We start from the raw sequence: 9,951 nt of genomic DNA on the forward strand, positions 1-9,951 counted from the left end.
TCAACCAGCTGACCCACCTGATGTCCCCAGAACCTCATAGTTGATTCTTCTGAGGTCTTAAGAACATACTTCACATTCATACCACTGGCTTCATCTCTCTCCTGTGTTTCCTGACAGTGCTCTGGATTTGGTCTTCGCCCAGAAGCCTTGACCTAATTTTAAAGTTTTAAAAATGTATTATTTATTTTTGAGAGAGAGACAACCAGCATGAGCAGAGAGGGGGGGTCAGAGAGAGAGAGAGAGAGAGAGAGAGACAGAATCTGAAACAGGCTCCAAGTTCTGAGCTGTCAGCACAGAGCCTGATACGGGGCTCGAACCCACGAACCACGAGATCATGACCTGAGCCAAAGCTGGATGCTTAACCGACTGAGCCACCCAGGCACCCCAGCCCTTGACTTAATTTTAAAGCCATCATTTGCCCTTGGGAAGAGCTGAGAATTTTCCAAACCACCCAGGACTGAATGATAGAATCAAAACTGAAACTTTTGTGTGTTCAGTTGGCAACAGTATGCTTCTTACGTTGGTCCACTTGCCCCATTTTTCCTCTTCTTTAGGGTTTTATGTTAATCACAATCATTTACACACACACACACACACACACACACACACACACACACACACACTGTCCCCTGACCATGCTTATATGCCCAGCCATATTCGCCAACTAACCTATATACACTCTCTGGATTATATGGACAGGAAAATTATTGCTATTTCTACAGTTACATGGACATAGTAAGTGAGGATGTGTGTGCATGTGTGTGCGCGCATGCGCGCACGTGCATGTGCTTGGTGAAGAAGGCCTATGGCAGACTTTCCTTTACGCTTCATCCCCGTTTACCTTTTGTTAGCTCAGCAGTTCTAGATATGCCAGAAGAGATGATCATGTCATTTTCAAATATCTGTATTATCTGTTGCATGACATGTTAATTGTAACATCAATTATTAACAATTATATATTAATTACATATATGAATACATATGCATACATAGTAGGCGTTGGCTCTGGTAGTCAGAAATCCTCATGATTTATAGTTAAGAAATAATTTTGCTTGAGAAGCTGTCTGGGTTTTCTTGTCTATAATAATTTCCCTTCCTTCCTTCCTTCCTTCCTCTCTCCTTTCACCTTGTTCTTCGTTTGTTCTTTCCCTTCTTCCCTCCCTTCGTTCCTTCCTTTCCATCTGTCCGTGTGCCCTTTTTATTCCTATATCTAGGCACTTTCTTGGTCCGTGGGTATTTCTGTTGAATAGTGTAAGTGATGTTTCTCCAGGCATTTCTTTCTCCTTTTTGGAGGAGCAGAAGAATCCCAAGCAGGCTCCTTTTTCAGCTTGGAGCCTGATGTGGGGCTTGATCCCATGAACTATGAGCCAAAACCAAGCGTCATGTGCTCAACCAGTTGAGCCACCCAGGCATCCCCTCTCCCCCAGCATCTCTTTAATGCCATTGGGGGATGTAGTAAAATCACAGTGACTTTGCCCAATTCAGGCTGTTTCTCTTCAGTCACTGCTCCAGAACTCCTCCTGAAATAAACCTCATTTGGCTCCAGTTCACCATACTTTTCTCGCTGCCACAATTTGACTCCTCATTCATTCAGTATATACTAAGCACCAACTGTATGCTAGGCATGCACACTGAGTAAAAGGGTTATGATCTCTGCTCTCCAAGAGTCTAGGGTCTCCCGAGGAAAACCGGCAATGAAAATACCAGTAAAACCAAGTAAGGGAAATGTTGACAAATGGGACAGAGGTCCCTAAGGAAAGGAAAGTGTGTTGCGGGGAAGAGCACTGAGGGCCGTGCTGCTTCTAGATTAGTAGGTTATAGGTTAACTAGGGAAGATCCCAGGGAGGAGGCAAGGGCGAGGGTAAGGAGTGGCAGCCTGAGCGTGTCCAGCGCGCACGCCAGTGTGGGGTCGGAAGGTGTGCTGCAGCACTGACACCAAGCGGCGTAGTGTCTGGAATCTCTACAGGCAAACCAGGGGGTTGGGTGGTGACCGAAAGCTGGAATGGATGACGGAGTGTGATCATGAGTCCCTAGATAGTATGCTCTGGAATTTGGATTTTTATCCCGGAAGTAAGAGGGGTGACTTAACTCAATTTACATTTGGAAATGATCGCTCTGATGACAGCAGTGGTATGTGCAGGTTTTCCGGAGCCGTCTGCATATACAAGTTAGGGGTCCCGTCTTAAGAATAAAACAGCATGAGTTTAAAAAACTGCAAAATTAGTTCAAAAGCTAGTATTTGTTTAAAACAAGAAAAGAGGGGCGCCTGGGTGGCTCAGTCGTTTGAGCGTCTGATTCACGGTTTCTGCTCAGGTCGTGATCACACGGTTTCGTGAGTTCCAGCCCCACATCGGGTTCAGAGCATTCTCTCTCTTCTGCTCCCTGCCCCTCCCCAACGTGCTCTGTCTGTTTCTCTCAAAATAAATACACCTAAAAGATTTAAATAAAATGAGGAAAAAAGCACCACAAATTACAAATTGAAAAATGCTGATCACAATCACAACATCCAGAAAAATAACCTATTTGATTAATTTATTGCCAACACATTTCCGTAAAAGATCTCCCCCTATGTTTGTAGATGTTGACCCTCTTCATACAGTAATTATTTACCTCTTCATATGGGAATTTTGTTGTATCACTTACTTTTGGCAGAACTGGAAAGTAATATAGTTATCCATTCAGTGTGCTTAGTGGAAATTTCATTTATTATCAAGAGTGTAGGATTTTCTTTTACCTTTATGGTTCATTGGCAGTCTTACATAGATTTTTAGGTTAGATTTGAGAAAACCAGTTTATTTCACATATTATAAGCTGTAAGATTTAAAAAATTTTTAATGTTTATTTGTATATTTGTGTGAGTCACAGAGTGAGAGCAGGGGAGGGGCAGACAGAGAGGGAGACACAGGAGCTGAAGCAGCCTCCAGGCTCTGAGCTGTCAGCATAGAGCCCTATACGAGGCTTGGACCCACAAACCGAGAGATCATGACCTGAGCTGAAGTTGGATGCTTAACCGACTGAGCCATCCAAGCACCCTTGTGAGCTTTAAGATTTTGACATGGCAGATCAGATGTTCTTGTGCGGTTACTAATATGAAAACTCGTGAATCGGTGACTCTAATTGTCCAGGTTGTCTCTGGTGGCTTTATGTCGCGATTCCAGGAGAGAGTGTTTCCGGAAGTCATTCTTATATGGGAGCCATAAGCAATGACTCCCTCCTGTGTGGAAGTGATGGAAACCGTGTACATAGATCCCACTAAACTCCAACCCCAGGTCATCCCAGCCCTACTCCTCCTAAGCTTGATGCCCAGCACCACCTGCCTCAGGAGGAAACGTGACAGGTGGGGGGTGTTGGAATGGAGAGACCATAGTATTAATCAACTGTGGTGAAAGCATCTTACCTTTGAACATGTTAGAAAGCCCATGGCCATAAGAACATGTGCAACCACAGCGCCTTCCAAGCTTTGGAAGGGGCTGGCACACATGGGGGATCATGAAACAGAAGGCAAGGGAGGCAAAGTGACAATGGACTGAGGGGATCCTTCCTGGAGAAACCTCAGGGGGGCCATGAGCTGCAGTGTGTCTGTGAGAATGAACAAGAAAGCCCTAATTTATTTTTGCATCTCTTCTTTAAGGCGGAGTGTAGTTGATCATATTGGAGTAATTTCTTTTAGGAGAGGTGAGGGGAGGAGGAAAGAGGGAGACCAGAGAGATTCAACTTTCCAACTTGAGCAACCGGAGGAGGTCATATCACTGACGTACGAAATGTGCTGGAGATAGGACTGGAGAATGCTCTTGAACTTGAGGGGCCCGGATGACAAAGGAGTTGGCCATGCAGGTCTGGAAAGCAGCCTGGGAGGTGATGGTAGAAAGCAACTGGGATTGGGAGGTTGGGAGGCATCAACGGTGGGTGGAATGTTGGAGCCGGACCCAGAGAATTGCCGCTGCATTGGCCGGAGGAGCCGTAAACCAGGTCGATGGCCCTGACAGCTCCTTAGAAACTGGCTTGGCTCGAACCAAACCCGGCTCTTCTAAATGTGCTGACTAGGTGTTTCACTTACTGTTTCCACTGCTACCACCAAGCCCCCATTAAACTTAATTTGGCATGTCTCATGGCAAAAATTCCTGCGCCCCAAGTTTATAGACCTGTAGTAATACTAAATAGCTCTCCCAGTTCACAGTCAAGTAACAAATCAGGGCATGTTCTTTTCACTTACGTAAGTTCTAGCTGATTCTTTTTATTATCCTCCTTCTGGTCATCGTTATTAGTCCTTTGTTCCTTACCCTTACTTTTTAAAATTCCATCTTACTTCTACAATCATCTTAGACATTCTTACACATAGTTTGGATCTAATACAACTTCTGGAGTCTTTGGCAAGTCTAATCCTGCTCTTTGTTTTATTGACTTATTCTCAGTTATGATTTCTTTCTCTTGTATGCTTCATCTTATGTTTTCGCTTCTTTTGTTTTGCTTTATTGGGAGCTTGTAATCATTGGACTTCTATCAGATGGATTGTAGAAATTCTTTGAGGTCTCCGCTAAGGACAGGGACTCTGAAAAAGATTGTGTTTGATCCTGCCTGGAGGCATTGTAAGTTCCTGGAATCACTTTCTTTTTTTCCTGGAATCCCTTTCTTTTTCTTTTTCTTAATCTTTTTTATGGCTTTATTTGATTTTGAGAGAGACCGAGACCGAGTGGAGAAGGGGTAGAGAGAGAGGGGGAGAGAAAGAATCTGAAGCAGGCTCCAGGTTCTGAGCTGTCAACACAGAGCCTGATGCAGGGCTCGAACCCACAGACTGTGAGATCATGACCTGAGCCACCCAGGTGCCCCTCCTGGAATCCCTTTCAACTGACTTCTCAGTTTATTTTTTATTTACGTGGTGTGGCTTTAGGATATTCCCACAGCATTTGAGGTCTGAACCTCAAATCCATGTACAAGCTAGTATACAGTTTCAAATTATGAAGTGAGATTTTTTTAAAGGACATTTTATGTTTGTTTATTTTTGAGAGAGGGTAAGACACCAAGTGTGAATGGAAGAGGGGCAGAGAGAGGGACACAGAATCGAAAGCAGGCTCCAGGCTCTGAGCTGTCAGCACAGAGCCTGATGCAGGACTCAAACTCATGAACGGTGAGATCATGACCTGAGTTGAAGTGGGAAGCTTAACCCACTGAGCCACCCGGGGTCCCCAGAGATATTTTTCCTTCCCCAGAGACAAGGTAATGATAGGTACGTTGGTGTCTCTTGTGGGGTAGGTTTCATTCAGTCATTTTTGTTTGGTTGGTTTTCCTTCTCCTGATTCTCCATTTCACCAAAAAGGTTCAGATCCACAGGGATTTTTGTGCCAACTTCTTGTGTATTGAGGGACATTCTGTGGGGAGGAAATATATTCCTAGACCTGGTCTCTTTTCCCTGGACAATTGTAAAAAGGTAGTATTTGGGTAACACAGTGATGTGGGTACGGTTTGGGCAGGTAGGAGCCTCAGAGCTCACTTGACTGGACTCCTGCATTAGCTGGAATTGGCCTCTAAGGATTTTCCTTATTTTCTTGTTGGCTCAGGAACACGTGTAAAATGATCATTTTAAGGTATTTTGTTGCTGCCTGGTTATTCAAGTTCTTGCTGGAGCCAGAAATCAACCATGAATTTCTGATTGCCTTGATTTTCTCCTGCTGACTAGAGAATGGTGTGTCCTTAAAATAGTCTCGAATCATCCAGCCTGTCATTCATATCAGTATGAGATCTACTCCTTCACAGCCATTCTTTGGAGACCCTGGAACCTTCTGCTCTACCACGGCCCAGCGACTCTCCAGATGTCATCTTGAGATCTCCCATCTCTGTTTCCTAGGGTGACTCCCACTTTTTCCCAGATCTGATGGCTTCCAGGATTTTTATTTGTTTATGTGTTTTCTATATCATTTCACTAAAGAACTCAATTATTGGATGTTTTTTTAGTCCATCCTTATCTAAAAATGTCCTTACTTTGCTCTCAAACTTGACTGATGGTTTGTTTGGATACACAATAAGGTTCAAAATAAATGGCCTGGACTTCTTATTTGAACCCCCAAATTTAAAGAGCTTAGACGTCATCTTGTGTCTTTAACAAGAAAAGAGCAGAACACACTGAAAATCCTGACTTTTCTTGGGCCATCAGGAAATTGAGGTCTTGGGAAAGACTGCTACTCCCAAGTCTGGAGAATGCAGAAAAACTAATGATAAAGAAAAAATCTTAGAAAAAACCAGAGACGAGGAACAAACTTAACTACAGAGGAACAAAAACAAGAATTACAGTGGACATCTTTTCATTTAAGGAAGAAAAAAAGAATGAAATATTTTAAGTGTTGAAGAAAAAAATCCACCAACCTAGAATTCTATATCCAGAGGTTATTAATCTTTAAAAATTAAGGAGAAATAAAGACTTTTCTTAGAGAAACCAGAAGTAATTTATGATCAGTGGAACTACTGGTCAAAAAACCATTAAAAGAAACATTAGAAGACAAAGAAAAATACTGTCAGACACTTGGATCTACATAAGAAAGGAAGAACATCAGAGAAGACATAAATGAAGGTAAAATAATAGCCCTTATTTTTAAATTTAAAATTTATCTAAAATTAACTTTATTGAAAACAATGATTACAACTTAGATTAGTTTAAATGAATATTGCTAACAGTAGACCAATCACTACAATTTTTGTTAAAAGAGGCATAATTGGTATGCTAAGGGAAGAGATAAAATGGAATCATACGAAATATGTATTAAAGCCAAAGAAAGCAGGCGGGTTGGGGGGGGGGTGAGAAAAAAAGAAGTAACCAATGCAACGATTAGAAAATAGTTACAAACTTATAAACGTGGTAGGTATTAACCCAAGTATTTCAGTAACCACTTTAAATGTGAATTACTGGAATACATCACTTAGAAGACATTTAAGGCCTCAGGTTAAAAGTTAAGATTGGTAGAAAAATATTTCCTGGAAACACTAATGAAAAGAAAACTGGAGGAACTGTATTGATTTCAGACAAGGCAGATTTCAGAAAAAGAAAAATTATCAGGGATAAAGAAGGTGACCTGACACCCAGAAGACGTAACAATCCTTGACAACAGACCATCAGAATATGTGAAGCAAAAACTGAGAAACTGGAAGGAGAAAGTAGGTAACTCCACTATGATAGTTGGGGACATCAATACCCCTCTACTAGTAATTGGTAGACCAAGGAGGCAGAAAATCAATAAGGATATAATTGAACCAAACAGCACTATCAGTCAACTCGATCTAATTGACATTTATAGAGAATTCCACCCAATAACAGCAGAATACAAATTCTTCTCAAGATTGCATGGAACATTTATCAAGATAGGCCAAATTCTGCTTGAGATTCTCTCTCTCTCTCTCTCTCTCTCTCTCTCTCTCTCTCTCTCTCTCTGCTCCTCCCCCACTTGCACTGTCCCTGTCTCTCAAATAAATAACAAAGAAATCATCTGATCTTGTCAATGACAAAAAAAGAATTTAACAGTATCTACTACCTATTCATGATAAAAATTCTTGGCGAACAAGGAATAGAGGAGAACTTCTTCAACTTCATAATGAATGTCTACAAAAAAACCTACAGCCAAAGCTAACGTTATATTTAACGCTGAGAAACCCATGCTGTTCATATGTCATGACACTCTCTTGGATGTGGTCTGCCGTCATTTATCATAATCATTACGTTAGAGCCTTTTATATTCTGAAGACCTTTGTATTTTTTAGTCACTGAGCAGGTTTCATTTTTTATTTGATTGTTTTGTTTTTGTTCCCTCCTCTCTTTTCTAGTAACCTTCCTTGGTAGCATGTTATACTGCATGGAACAGATTCTTAATTGGTTTTCCTCGTTCTGTCCATGTCTGTCATTCTGATCTCTGTCAGGGGATTGAAAGGTGGAGAGGGTAGAATCGGTGAAGCACAGGCGGTTTCTAGAGTGGTGAAGCTGTTTGGTATGATACTGTTTTGGTGGATACGAGATGGTACACATTGGTAATCTCAGACTGTAACAATACGCAGTGAATTTCACATTTGCAAAATGAAAAGCAGTCCAACCAGAGGAAAAAGTGCTGACCTAAGTAACTCTGGGAATGAATGGAATCTGAAATTCTAAAGACAAAAAGAACTGCACATCAGTACCATACTCCAGGCAATAAAGTTGTTTCCCATGGGTGTATGAGTGAACAACTCTGATACTGCATACATGTTTAGTGGAGTTGACTGATTAAATAAATGGACAGAACATGGTGGGAGTGAGGTTTCCCACTGTGGGTGTGGTACCTGACAGCTAGGCAAGGGGAAGAGGCTAGAATAATTCATGAAGTAGCAGAGTATGGTTAGAGACATATGTATGAACCCATGTTTAGCTTAATATAGACTCAGAAGCTTATGTATAGGAATATTTGTAAGTATGTGTGTAGTCATGTGTTAGAACACACACATGTATTTCCTTATGTTGTCAGCTCAGAGAACCTAGCAGCAATGACACCCCAGAAACTATGAGCACACCCAGCACTTAGATCTTGGTTCCTAACACCATTTCCATAAAAGAGGTGTGAGGTTCTTTGGTGATATGGGTGATTCTAGGATTGGGGCATAAAATATGCAAGATGAGTTTGGAATATCATGTAGTGCAGAAAGTTAGGAAGTGCTTCAAACAAAAACAAAACAAAACCCCAAATATAGCCAATATGCATTTGAGGGGATTATGATAGGAGGTAACTGAAAGCGCTCTTTGGTCAAAACTGAAACAATTTGGACAAAAAAAAAAAAAAAGTAATATTGGATTACAACCCAATATATAAAATGTCCATGAGTCTATGGTGACATAAATACATGATGGACTAATGGGAAAGAATAGACAAAGTTCCCATACAGAATATTCCACATAACTTATTTAGATACTCCACTTTTATAGAGGTGGATTGTAAGTCTCCACTCTGTGGAGAGCTCTGTGTCATACAGTATGGAAGGAGACTAACAATGAGTAGTTTTACAGTGGAAAAATATGACCACTGTCTACCTGAATTCGATGGTCAAGAGCAGCATCAACCATGATGGGTCATGTTGATGGTATTTATGTTTGATACGATGTGATGAGAATGGCACTTGACCTCTATGATCTTCCTCCCCCCAAACTACCAACTGTAAAGTCTAACCATGAGGAAAACACAAGTTCTACTAGAGGGTCATTCTGCCAAAAATCTGACCAGTATGCCTCAAAACTTAAGATCATCAAAAACAAGGGAAGTCTGAGAAAGTGTCACAGTGAAAAGGAGCCTAAGGAGACTTGACAATGAAATGTGACGTTGTACCCTGGATGGGATCCTGGAACAGAAGAAGAGTGTTCAGTAGAAAGTAAGGAAGTCTGAATAACTGTGTATTGATATTGGTTCATTAATTGTCGTGAATATACCATGTTGAGAGAAGATTATAAGACACTAATAATAAAGCTGGGTCCTCAGTTTATGGGAGCTCTCTAGATTATTTTCTTGATTTTTATGTCAATCTACAAGTGTTCTAAAATAAAGCTATTTAAAAAAAATGTCCTCATAACTGTGAAGGCTGTGTCTTTTAATGGCCAGTGGTCTTTATGAGAGATCAGATTCTTATCCTTTTCTGGAAGCCAGGACTTCTTCCCCTCCTCTGGAAGCTCTCAGACTTTATTTATTTTGTTAAATCCATGCTGTCCTTGCTTCATTAGTCTTTTAGATATGGTCTGCTGTCATTTGTCTTCATCATTACACAAGAGCCTTTTATTCTCAAGACTTGTATTTTTTTTCACTTGAGTTTCTTTCATTTTTTCTCCATTCTCTGATCTTTTTTTCCGGTAATTTTCATTAGTAAGATGTTGAGCTGTGTGGAACTGCCTCAGTCTGTTTTTTTTCATTGTCTACCTTTGCCATTCTAACCCATCTTATAGAAATATCCTACTCT

The sequence above is a fragment of the Suricata suricatta genome, chromosome 17, assembly GCF_006229205.1.
Source record: "Suricata suricatta isolate VVHF042 chromosome 17, meerkat_22Aug2017_6uvM2_HiC, whole genome shotgun sequence".
Taxonomy (NCBI): Eukaryota; Metazoa; Chordata; class Mammalia; order Carnivora; family Herpestidae; genus Suricata; species Suricata suricatta.